Genomic DNA, 13742 nt, shown 5'->3' on the forward strand with positions numbered 1-13742 from the left:
AGAGCTTTCATTTCTTCTAAAGATATTTTCATTCTGACTTGGGTGTTGAGCTAATTTACTTAAACTGCAGTTTCTTCATATATCCAGTTCTTTAATATTGTATAACCCCAAGAACCCTTCTCCAGGGGCTCCTGCAGCTTCAATGCTGCGTTACAATCAGTAGCAGAGAAAAAAAGGATGGACTAAGTTAGAGTGAGAAGCTTTTCACACAAGATTGTACTTCGATCATTCAACCTCATCAAAGGTGACTTTTTATTTATGTTGTAGCCACTACTGAGTGGAGTCTGGTAACCTCTATCCAGGTCAACAGTGAGTCATAAATAACTCAGACCAAAAATTAATCCTCTGAGGAATGTCACTTGAGGCTACTCCCACAATTAGATATTATATATTACAAATAACTATCTTGTTTTCTATTCATTAAGTTGCCTTTTGTCAGTTAAGAATTTTTCATACCAAACTCCTCCACCTTTACTTGGTTTTTGTGATTAACTTTACGGAAAGCATGACCTATATCAAGGTGAATTTAATTGTATTTCCTCTTACTGTCTACTGCCTGAAACTCATAGAAAAGGAAGTATTTAAATACCTATATGTTTCATTGTAGTTATTCTGTGATTCAACTCTTTTGAGTCATTACAAATTGAATTGACTATTACTGTGTGGTGTGTGCTGGTCAGCATACATTAGGTGGTGTGTGTCAGATGATATTGCATACCTGTTGTAGGGTGATGTGTAGTATGTGCTATATGGTACAGCACAGCTGGGATATAGTGTTGTGTGGTGTGTGCTGGTAGGTGTAGGACAGCTGTTATATGGTGTATTGTGATCTGTGCTAAATGGTGTAGCACATCTGGTGTAGAGGATTGTGGGGTGTGTGCTGGTCCATGTAGAACAACTGGTATAGGGTATTGTGTTATGGGTGCTAGATAGTGTAGCACAACTGGTGCAAGGTGTTGTGTTAGATGTACTGGTGGATGTAGCATGGCTGGTATATGGTGGTGTATGGTGTGTACTAGATGATGTAGCGTAGCTAGTATAGGGTGTTGAGTGGTATGTGCTGGTAGGTGTGGCATAGCTGGTTTAGGGTGTTGTGTGGTCACAAAGTGCTATGTTTACAGGTGTAGAACAAGTAGGAAAGGGTTTTATGTGGTGTGTTGGATGGTGTAGCATAGTTGGTTTCGGGTGTTGTGTGGTGTGTGCTTGTAGGTGTAACACAGCTGAGTAGGGTGCTGTGTGCTGGATGGTGTAGCACAGCTTGTATAGGGTGTTGTGTGGTATGTGCTGGATGGTGTAGGTCAGCTGGTTTAGGGTGGTGTATGTTCGATGGTATAGCACAACTTGTGTAGGATGGTGTGTGTTCTGTTCTGATTGGTGTATCACAGTAGATGTAGTGTTTGGTGTATGATGATGTAGCATGTTGTGTTGTGTGTTCTGGTAAGTGTAGCACAGCTAGTATAGGGTGTTGTATGATGAGTGCTAGATGGTGTAGTATTGTTGCTGTATGGTGATGTATCCTGATACTGTGTTATAGCACTGCTGATGTAGGGTGTTGTGTGGTGTATGCTGAATGGCGTAGCACAGATGGTTTATGTGTTGCGTGGTGTGTGCTAGTTTTTTAGCTCAGATGCTGTAGGGTGTTATGTTGTGTGTGCTAGATGGTGCAGCACACTTGACATATGGTGTTGTGTAGTGTGTGCTGGATGGTGCACCACAGTTAGTGTAGGGTGTTGTATACTGTGTGCTAGATGGTGCAACATAGGTGCTGTAGGGTGTGTGGTGTGTTGGATTGTGTACCACAGCTAATGTAGGATGTTATGTGGTATGCGCTGGATGGTGTAACACAGGTGCTGTAGGGTGTGTGCTGGATGGTGTACCCTAGCTAGTGTAGGTTATTGTGTGGTATGTGCAGCAAAATTGTGTGTGCTGGGTGGTGTCAGGTGTGTGATGTGTGCTGGATGGTGTAGCGCAGTTGATGTAGGGTATTGTGTTGTGTGTGCTGGACGATGTAGCACAGTTTATGTAAGGTGTTGTATGGTGTATGCTGGTAGTTGTATCACAGTTGATATAGGTTGTCGTGTGGTGTGTGCTGGATGATGTTGCACAGCTGGTGTAGGGTGTTGTGTGGTGTGTGCTGGATGTTGTAGTACAGCTAGTGTAGGGTGTTGTGTGGTATTTACTGGATGGTGTAGCACAACTGGTGTAGGGTGTTGTCTGGTATGAATAGAATACAGAATAGACTAGAATGATTTATTTGCATTTGACTTTTACAAAAATTATGGAGCACAGCTCCTTAATAACATTAGCAACTATCTTGAAATATAATTTGCCATTGACATTTGAATAACTTAATAACATGACTTATCAATGATAGTTACATTTACTTTTAAGTAGATTAATTCATTTAATTATACTAAACATTGCCCTCAAAATGAGTGATAGTTTGTTAAGGACAGTTATATTAGTAGTTTGCAGTAACAGAATTATTTAAACTGAGTTGGCCTAGATTTATATTAGTTTTGAATATACTAATTTTGCAGCTTAACAGTATCATCTTATTCATACTGAAATAATGCATGTTACACATCACCCACAACATTTGCATCACATTTGCTGCAAATATGATCTACCTTACTCTCATCTCGATATGAATCCTCAATTTATTGTTACAAGCTTGTAGTTTGCTCACAAAAGCACAGTTACCCATAATGATTTTACAAGATATTCCTCCATACCATGTACCTTTTTATACATTCTGTATTACTACCAATTGATTTAGTTAACAAATTGTTATTTCAAGTAGTGATCCTTTGATCTTTTGCCCTTAATTTGGTTGCCTTTTTGAACCAAGTTGGCTTGGTAATATTTTGCAATAACCAAACCCTAGACATACCACAGTCATTACATATGCTCTTGCTACAAGCTATCCATGGTGAGGTGTAAACATCGAGCATGTCTGATTGCAAAAAACAAGGATTCATTAGATGACTCAGGTAAGTGTTTTTACGTGAAATCAATCCCGACCAGTATCCAATCATTCTACATTTGATATGAATTTTGAGTGGGTGGACACCAAGTTTTCCATACTCTATATAAGAGCTTTTGTTCTTATGAACACAAAACACATGCTTTGAAAATTTTATTTGCAATAATTACATCACCCTTGCAACATAGTGACCTCATATTTCTGGTGCATAAATCATAACTGGCAACACCATAGTATCAAACAGTTCAATCTGTATAAAAACTGTCAAATTAAACTTAAGACTTGTATGTATTAGTGAATACATAGCTCTTTTTGCCAGTTCTTTTAACTCCAGTTCTATATGAAACCTACCATTGTGATTAAATGATATACCAAGGTACTTGCATTTACTTACGTCTCAAAAGTTCTTTCAACCAAATTTAGAATTATACTTAGTAGTTTGAACTCTGCCCCTGCTGAACACTACGGTTTTTGTTTTGCTACAATTTACTTATAATTTCCAGTTGCTGCAATAGGCATGCAAACCTGTTAATGCCTGGTTCATCTCCTGCTCACTGTCACAGAATATCATTGTATCACATTCATAGATTAACACAAGTAAATTCAAGTAAGAATTAACAAATCATCACTAATATCTATAGAATTACAATTTTAATCAATTAATTTTTCTTCAATATCATTAACATAAAATGCTAAGAGTAGAGGAGACAAGTTTTTAGCCTCCATGTTACATATGAATGTATCAGACATCTATAGCATCAATTATTACTTTGCATATTTCTGATTGCATTCAGTATCTTGCCATTCACAGTCTCCTTCACTAACTTATAAACCCTCTTACCACATCATAGCAAATGCTTTCTCTTAGTCTACAAACCAACAAAAAATTCAACTCTTTTACCAGCAAAACATATCAGTTATACATTTAAGCAGATATATATGATCTAATGTGGAGTATTCATGTCTGAATCCAGATTATGACTGATTAATGATAAGCATTTCCTTTGAATTCTCATTTAGATGTTCATTTGATACCGAAGTAAAGAGTTTTCCCATACAACTGAGGAGCATGATTCTCTGTAATTGTTAGGGGTCATGAATGTCACCCTTATTCATATGCAATGGAACTGTAGTTTCAACGAGTCACTTAAATAGGATAACACCAGTGTCAAGAATATTATCAAACAGTTAACCATATAAGGGGTAGAGTAAGTGTTGATACATTTGATATTTATATAGATATTATACTTTGTTGCTGCCTCCCGCATTAGCAAGGTAGCTCAAGGAAACAGACGAAAGAATGGCCCAACCTGCCCACATACACATGTATATACATACACGTCCACACATGCACATATACATACCTATACATTTCAACGTATACATATATATACATACCCAGACATATACATATATACACATGTACGTAATTCATACTTGCTGCTTTTATCCATTCACGTCGCTACCCTGCCACACATGAAATGACATCCACCTCCTCCAGCATGTGCGCGAGGTAGCGTGAGGAAAGGACAACAAAAGGCCACTTTTGTTCACACTCAGTCTCTAGCTGTCATGTATAATGCACCGAAACCACGGCTCCCTTTCCAAATCCAGGCCCCACAAAACTTTATATGGGTTATCTCAAATGCTTCACATGCCCTGGTTCAATCCATTGACAGCACATCGACCCTAGTATACCACATTGTTCCAATTCACTCTATTTCTTGCATGCGTTTTACCCTCCTGCATGTTCAGGCCCTGATCACTCAAAATTTTTTTTCACTCCATCCTTCCACCTCCAATTTGGTCTCGCACTTCTCTTTGTTCCCTCCACCTCTGACACATATATCCTCTTTGTCAGTCTTTCCTCACTTATTCTCTCCATATGACATTTGATATATTCATTAAATATTATATCATTTCCTTAGGTCTTTTTTTATTTTTGTTTATGTTTTTGTTTACCATCTTTTTATTTCCCCAACAGTGTTGTGGTTATTAAGTATAACTGAAATGTTTGCGTTGTTAACCTCATATACAGTACTTCATTTCCATTTTCGGTGTCATCTTCTCTAGAAAGCAGTTTAGAATGTTCATAGAAATGATCAAGTGCAATAGGAATTTTACTGATATTCTTCTATCTTTTAATATATTCCAATATGATCTTGAGTCTTTGTTTTTATTTTCTATTAGTTTTTTGATTAAATGGGCTTCCTTTTTATTTTTAACTCATTTTGTTTCATTTCTATATTTTCCACTCTTACCAATCATATTGTTGTAATTGTCATTATTCTCATGGTAGTATGAAAATGTTTAGTATAATATTCTTTTCTGTTCTTCCAACTCATGTTGTGAACCATTTCAAACTAACATTGTTACTCCTTTGTTATTTTGCTTTCTCACTGTTTCCCGCATTAGCGAGTTACCGCAAGGAAACAGACGAATGAATGGCCCAACCCACCCACATACACATGTATATACATACACATCCACACACGCAAATATACATACCTATACATCTCAATGTATACATACATATACACACACAGACATATACATATATACACATGTACATAATTCATACTGCCTGCCTTTATTCATTCCCTTCGCCACCTCGCCACACATGAAATAACACCCTCCCCCTCATGTGTGCGAGGTAGCGCTAGGAAAAGACAACAAAGGTCACATTTGTTCACACTCAGTCTCTAGCTGTCATATAATAATGCATGGAAACTACAGATCCCTTTCCACATCCAGGCCCCACAGAACTTTCCATGGTTTACCCCAGACACTTCACATACCTAGGTTCAATCCATTGACAGCACGTCGACTGCGATATACCACATCGTTCCAATTCTCTCTATTCCTTGCATGCCTTTCACCCTCCTCCATGTTCAGGCCCCGATCACTCAAAATCTTTTTCACTCCATCTTTCCACCTCCAATTTGGTCTCCCACTTCTCCTCGTTCCCTCCACCTCTGACACATATATCCTCTTGGTCAATCTTTCCCCACTCATTCTCTCCATGTGACCACACCATTTCAAAACACCCTCTTCTGCTCTCTCAACCACACTCTTTTTATTACCACACATCTCTCTTACCCAATTATTACTTACTCGATCAAACCACCTCACACCACACATTGTCCTCAAAAATCTCATTTCCAGCACATCCACCCTCCTGCGCACAACTCTATCCATAGCCCACGCCTCTGAACCATACAACATTGTTGGAACCACTATTCCTTCAAACATACCCATTTTTGCTTTCCGAGATAATGTTTTCAACTTCCACACATTCTTCAAGGCTCCCAGATTTTTCGCCCCTCCCCCACCCTATGATTCACTTCCGCTTCCATGGTTCCATCTGCTGCCAAATCCATTCCCAGATATCAAAAACACTTATATATATATATATATATATATATATATATATATATATATATATATGTATATATATATATATATATATATATATATATTATTTATTTATTTATTTATTTTGCTTTGTCGCTGTCTCCCGCGTTTGCGAGGTAGCGCAAGGAAACAGACGAAAGAAATGGCCCAACCCACCCCCATACAGAATGTATAGACATACACATCCACACACGCAAATATACATACCTATACATCTCAATGTACACATATATATACACACACAGACACATACATATATACCCATGCACACAATTCACACTGTCAGCCCCTATTCATTCCCATCGCCACCTCGCCACACATGGAATACCATCCCCCTCCCCCTCATGTGTGCGAGATAGCACTAGGAAAAGACAACAAAGGCCCCATTCCTTCACACTCAGTCTCTAGCTGTCATGCAATAATGCCCGAAACCACAGCTCCCTTTCCACGTCCAGGCCCCACACAACTTTCCATGGTTTACCCCAGACGCTTCACATGCCCTGATTCAATCCACTGACAGCACGTCAACCCCGGTATACCACATCGATCCAATTCACTCTATTCCTTGCCCTCTTTTCACCCTCCTGCATGTTCAGGCCCCGATCACTCAAAATCTTTTTCACTCCATCTTTCGACCTCCAATTTGGTCTCCCACTTCTCCTTGTTCCCTCCACCTCCAACACATATATCCTCTTCGTCAATCTTTCCTCACTCATTCTCTCCATGTGCCCAAACCATTTCAAAACATCCTCTTCTGCTCTCTCAACCACGCTCTTTTTATTTCCACACATCTCTCTTACCCTTACATTACTTACTCGATCAAACCACCTCACACCACACATTGTCCTCAAGCATCTTATTTCCAGCACATCCACCCTCCTGCGCACAACTCTATCTATAGTCCACGCTATATATATATATATATATATATATATATATATATATATATATATATATATATATATATATTGAGTGGGAGAAGTATAAAAGAAAGAGACAGGAGGTCAAGAGAAAGGTGCAAGAGGTGAAAAAAAGGGCAAATGAGAGTTGGGGTGAGAGACTATCAGTAAATTTTAGGGAGAATAAAAAGATGTTCTGGAAGGAGGTAAATAGGGTGCGTAAGACAAGGGAGCAAATGGGAACTTCAGTGAAGGGCGTAAATGGGGAGGTGATAACAAGTAGCGGTGATGTGAGAAGGAGATGGAATGAGTATTTTGAAGGTTTGTTGAATGTGTCTGATGACAGAGTGGCAGATATAGGGTGTTTTGGTCGAGGTGGTGTGCAAAGTGAGAGGGTTAGGGAAAATGATTTGGTAAACAGAGAAGAGGTAGTAAAAGCTTTGCGGAAGATGAAAGCCGGCAAGGCAGCAGGTTTGGATGGTATTGCAGTGGAATTTATTAAGAACGGGGGTGACTGTATTGTTGACTGGTTGGTAAGGTTATTTAATGTATGTATGACTCATGGTGAGGTGCCTGAGGATTGGCGGAATGCGTGCGTAGTGCCATTGTACAAAGGCAAAGGGGATAAGAGTGAGTGCTCAAATTACAGAGGTATAAGTTTGTTGAGTATTCCTGGTAAATTATATGGGAGGGTATTGATTGAGAGGGTGAAGGCATGTACAGAGCATCAGATTGGGGAAGAGCAGTGCGGTTTCAGAAGTGGTAGAGGATGTGTGGACCAGGTGTTTGCTTTGAAGAATGTATGTGAGAAATACTTAGAAAAGCAAATGGATTTGTATGTAGCATTTATGGATCTGGAGAAGGCATATGATAGAGTTGATAGAGATGCTCTGTGGAAGGTATTAAGAATATATGGTGTGGGAGGCAAGTTGTTAGAAGCAGTGAAAAGTTTTTATCGAGGATGTAAGGCATGTGTACGTGTAGGAAGAGAGGAAAGTGATTGGTTCTCAGTGAATGTAGGTTTGCGGCAGGGGTGTTTGATGTCTCCATGGTTGTTTAATTTGTTTATGGATGGGGTTGTAAGGGAGGTAAATGCAAGAGTCCTGGAAAGAGGGGCAAGTATGAAGTCTGTTGGGGATGAGAGAGCTTGGGAAGTGAGTCAGTTGTTGTTCGCTGATGATACAGCGCTGGTGGCTGATTCATGTGAGAAACTGCAGAAGCTGGTGACTGAGTTTGGTAAAGTGTGTGGAAGAAGAAAGTTGAGAGTAAATGTGAATAAGAGCAAGGTTATTAGGTACAGTAGGGGTGAGGGTCAAGTCAATTGGGAGGTGAGTTTGAATGGAGAAAAACTGGAGGAAGTGAAGTGTTTTAGATATCTGGGAGTGGATCTGTCAGCGGATGGAACCATGGAAGCGGAAGTGGATCATAGGGTGGGGGAGGGGGTGAAAATTTTGGGAGCCTTGAAAAATGTGTGGAAGTCGAGAACATTATCTCGGAAAGCAAAAATGGGTATGTTTGAGGGAATAGTGGTTCCAACAATGTTGTATGGTTGCGAGGCGTGGGCTATGGATAGAGATGTGCGCAGGAGGATGGATGTGCTGGAAATGAGATGTTTGAGGACAATGTGTGGTGTGAGGTGGTTTGATCGAGTAAGTAACGTAAGGGTAAGAGAGATGTGTGGAAATAAAAAGAGCGTGGTTGAGAGAGCAGAAGAGGGTGTTTTGAAATGGTTTGGGCACATGGAGAGAATGAGTGAGGAGAGATTGACCAAGAGGATATATGTGTCGGAGGTGGAGGGAACGAGGAGAAGAGGGAGACCAAATTGGAGGTGGAAAGATGGAGTGAAAAGGATTTTGTGTGATCGGGGCCTGAACATGCAGGAGGGTGAAAGGAGGGCAAGAAATAGAGTGAATTGGAGTCATGTGGTATACAGGGGTTGACGTGCTGTCAGTGGATTGAAGCAAGGCATGTGAAGCGTCTGGGGTAAACCATGGAAGGCTGTGTAGGTATGTATATTTGCGTGTGTGGACGTGTGTATGTACATGTGTATGGGGGGGGGTTGGGCCATTTCTTTCGTCTGTTTCCTTGCGCTACCTCGCAAACGCGGGAGACAGCGACAAAGTATAAAAAAAAAAAAAAAAAAAAAAAAAATATATATATATATATATATATATATATATATATATATATATATATATATATATATATATATATATATATATATATTATTTTTTATTTATTTTGCTTTGTCGCTGTCTCCCGCGTTAGTGAGGTAGCGCAAAAAAACAGACGAAAGAATGGCCCAACCCACCCACATACATATGCATATACATACACGTCCACACACGCAAATATACATACCTATACATCTCAACATATACATACATATACACACACAGACATATACATATATACACATGTACATAATTCATACTGTCTGCCCTTATTAATTCCCATCGCCACCCCACCACACATGAAATAACAACCCCCTCCTCCCTCATGTGTGCGAGGTAGCTCTAGGAAAATACAATAAAGGCCACATTCGTTCACACTCAGTCTCTAGCTGTCATGTAATAATGCACCGAAACCACAGCTCCCTTTCCACATCCAGGCCCCACAGAACTTACCATGGTTTACCCCAGACGCTTCACATGCCCTGGTTCAATCCATTGACAGTACGTCGACCCCAGTATACTACATCGTTCCAATTCACTCTGTTCCATGCACGCCTTTCACCCTCCTCCGTGTTCAGGCCCTGATCACTCAAAATCTTTTTCACTCCATCTTTCCACCCCCAATTTGGTCTCCCACTTCTCCTCGTTCCCTCCTCCTCTGACACATATATCCTCTTTGTCAACCTCTCCTCACTCATTCTCTCCATGTGACCAAACCATTTCAAAACACCCTCTTCTGCTCTCTCAACCACACTCATTTTATTACCGCACATCTCTCTTGCATTCTCTTGCATTCACCTCCCTAACAACCCCATCCATGTACAAATTAAACAACCATGGAAACATGACACACCCCTGACGCAAACCTATATTCACTGAGAACCAATCACTTTCCTCTCTTCCTGCACGTACACATGCCTTACATCCTCGATAAAAACTTTTCACTGCTTCTAACAACTTGCCTCCCACACCATATATTCTTCATACCTTCCACAGGGCATCTCTATCAACTCTATCATATGCCTTCTCCAGATCCATAAATGCTACATACAAATCCATTTGCTTTTCTAAGTATTTCTCACAAACATTCTTCAAAGCAAACACCTGATCCACACATCCTCTACCACTTCTGAAGCCACACTGTTCTTCCCCAATCTGATGCTCTGTACATGCCTTCACCCTCTCAATCAATACCCTCCCATATAATTTACCAGGAATACTCAACAAACTTATACCTCTGTAATTGGAGCACTCACCTTTGTCCCCTTTGCCTTTGTACAATGGCACTATGCAAGCATTCCGCCAATCCTCAGGCACCTCACCATGAATTATACATACATTAAATAACCTTACCAACCAGTCAACAATGCAGTCACCCCCTTTTTTAATAAATTCCGTTGCAATACCATCCAAGCCCACTGCCTTGCCAGCTTTCATCTTCCGCAAAGCTTTTACTACCTCATTTATGTTTACCAAATCATTTTCCCTAACCCTCTCACTTAGAACACCACCTCGACCAAAACACCCTATATCTGCCACTCTATCATCAAACACATTCAACAAACCTTCAAAATACTCACTCCATCTCCTTCTCACATCACCACTACTTCTTATCACCTCCACATTAGCCCCCTTCACTGAAGTTCCCATTTGTTCCCTTGTCTTAAGCAATTTATTTACCTCCTTCCAAAACATCTTTCTATTCTCCCTAAAATTTAATGATACTCTCTCACCCCAACTCTCATTTGCCCTCTTTTTCACCTCTTGCATCTTTCTCTTGACTTCCTGTCTCTTTCTTTTATACATCTCCCACTCATTTGCATTATTTCCCTGCAAAAATCGTCCAAATGCCTCTCTCTTCTCTTTCACTAATAATCTTACTTCTTCATCCCACCACTCACTACCCTTTCTAATCTGCCCACCTCCCACACTTCTCATGCCACAAGCATCTTTTGCGCAAGCCATCACTGCTTCCCTAAATGCATCCCATTCCTCCCCCACTCCCCTTACCTCCTTTGCTCTCACCGTTTTCCATTCTGTACTCAGTCTCTCCTGGTACTTCCTCCCACAAGTCTCCTTCCCAAGCTCACTTACTCTCACCACTCTCTTCACCCCAACATTCTCTCTTCTTTTCTGAAAACCTCTACAAATCCTCACCTTTGCCTCCACAAGATAATGATCAGACATCCCTCCAGTTGCACCTCTCAGCACATTAACATCCAAAAGTCTCTCTTTCGCGCGCCTATCAATTAACACGTAATCCAATAACGCTCTCTGGTCATCTCTTCTACTTACATACATACGTATACTTATGTATATCTCGCTTTTTAAACCAGGTATTCCCAATCACCAGTCCTATTTCAGCACATAAATCTACAAGCTCTTCATTTCCATTTACAACACTGAACATCCCATGTACACCAATTATTCCCTCAACTGCCACATTACTCACCTTTGCATTCAAATCACCCATCACTGTAACCCGGTCTCGTGCATCAAAACTACTAATACACTCATTCAGCTACTCCCAAAACACTTGTCTCTCATGATCTTTCTTCTCATGCCCAGGTGCATATGCACCAATAATCACCCATCTCTCTCCTTCAACTTTCAGTTTTACCCATATCAGTCTAGAATTTACTTTCTTACACTCTGTCACGTACTCCCAATACTCCTGTTTCAGGAGTAGAGCTACTCCTTCCCTCGCTCTTGTCCTCTCACTAACCCCTGACTTTACTCCCAAGACATTCCCAAACCACTCTTCCGCTTTACCCTTGAGCTTCGTTTCACTCAGAGCCAAAACATCCAGGTTCCTTTCCTCAAACATACTACCTGTCTCTCCTTTTTTCTCATCTTGGCCACATCCACACTCATTTAGACACCCCAACCTGAGCCTTCGAGGAGGATGAGCACTCCCCGCGTGACTCCTTCTTCTGTTTCCCCTTTTAGAAAGTTAAAATACAAGGAGGGAGTGTTTGCAGCCCCCCCGCTCCCGTCCCCTTTAATCGCCTTCTACGACACGTGAGGAATGCGTGGGAAGTATTCTTTCTCCTCTATCCCCAGGGATAGGATATATATATATAATATATATATATATATATATTATTATATATATATATAAATTTTTTTTATATATATATATATATTTTTTTTTTTTTTTTTTTTTTTTTTATATATGGGGGGGGGAGGCAAGTTGTTAGAACAGGAAAAGTTTTTATCGAGGATGTAAGGAAATGTCGTGTGGGAAGAGAGGAAAGTGATTGGTTCTCATGAATTATTTTTGGGGCGGGGTTTTGATGTCTCCATGGTTGTTTAATTTGTTTATGGATGGGGTTTGTGGGGAGGTAAAATGCAAGAGTTGGAAAGAGGGCAATATGAAGTCTGTTGGGGATGAGAGAGCGGGGGAAGGAGTCAGTTTTTGCGCTGATATACAGCGCTGGTGGCGATTCATGTAGAAACGCAAAGCTGGTGACTGAGTTTGGTAAAGGTGTGGAAGAAGAAAATTAGAGTAAAATTTAATAAGAGCAAGGTTATTTGTACAGAGGGTGAGGGGAATTTAATTGGGGGGTGATTTGAATGGAGAAAAAATGGAAAGTGAAGTGTTTTAATATCTGGAGTGGATCTGAGCGGATGGAACCATGGAAGCGGAATGGATCATAGGGGGGGGAGGGGGGAAAAATTTTGGGGGCCTTGAAAAAATGTGTGGGAAATCGAGAACATTAACTCGGAAAGCAAAAAAAGGTATGTTTTAAGGAAAGTGGTTCCAACAATGTTGTATGGTTTTCGAGGCTGGGCTATGGAAGATTTTTGGCGCAGGAGGATGGATGTCTGGGAAAAGAGATGTTTGAGGACAAGTGTGGTGGAGGGGTTTTATCGAGTAAGAACGTAAGGGGAAGAGAGATGTGGGAAAAAAAAAGCGTGGGTTAAGAGCAAAGAGGGTTTTTGAAATGGTTTGGGCACATGGAGAGAATGAGTGAGGAAGATTGACCAAAGGATAAAAGTTCGGAGGTGGGGGAACGAGGGGAAAAAAGGGGGAAACCAAAAATTGGGGGTGGAAAGAGGGTGAAAAGATTTTTTGTGATCGGGGCCTGAACATGCAGGAGGGTGAAAGGAGGGCAAGAAAAAGGTGAATTGGAGCATGTGGTATACGGGGTTGACGTGGCAGTGGGTTTAACAAGGGATGTGAACTCTGGGGTAAACCATGGAAAACTGTGTAGGGATGTATATTTGCGTTGTGGACGTTGTATTTCATGTGTATGGGGGGGTTGG

At 40.6% G+C, this 13742-nt stretch overlaps 1 protein-coding gene across 2 annotated transcripts in view; it reads left to right on the plus strand.

The window, feature by feature from the left end:
- The window catches only part of LOC139754200 (uncharacterized), a 122646-nt gene that overhangs the window by 45777 nt on the left and 63127 nt on the right, over positions 1 to 13742 (plus strand). For both annotated transcript variants that reach the window (XM_071671416.1, XM_071671419.1), the window contains exon 3: positions 126 to 244. The gene's annotated coding sequence lies outside the window, so the exon portion shown is untranslated. The remainder of the gene's footprint in view (positions 1 to 125; positions 245 to 13742) is intronic.

Source organism: Panulirus ornatus, chromosome 16 (assembly GCF_036320965.1).
Source record: "Panulirus ornatus isolate Po-2019 chromosome 16, ASM3632096v1, whole genome shotgun sequence".
In the NCBI taxonomy this organism is placed as follows: Eukaryota; Metazoa; Arthropoda; class Malacostraca; order Decapoda; family Palinuridae; genus Panulirus; species Panulirus ornatus.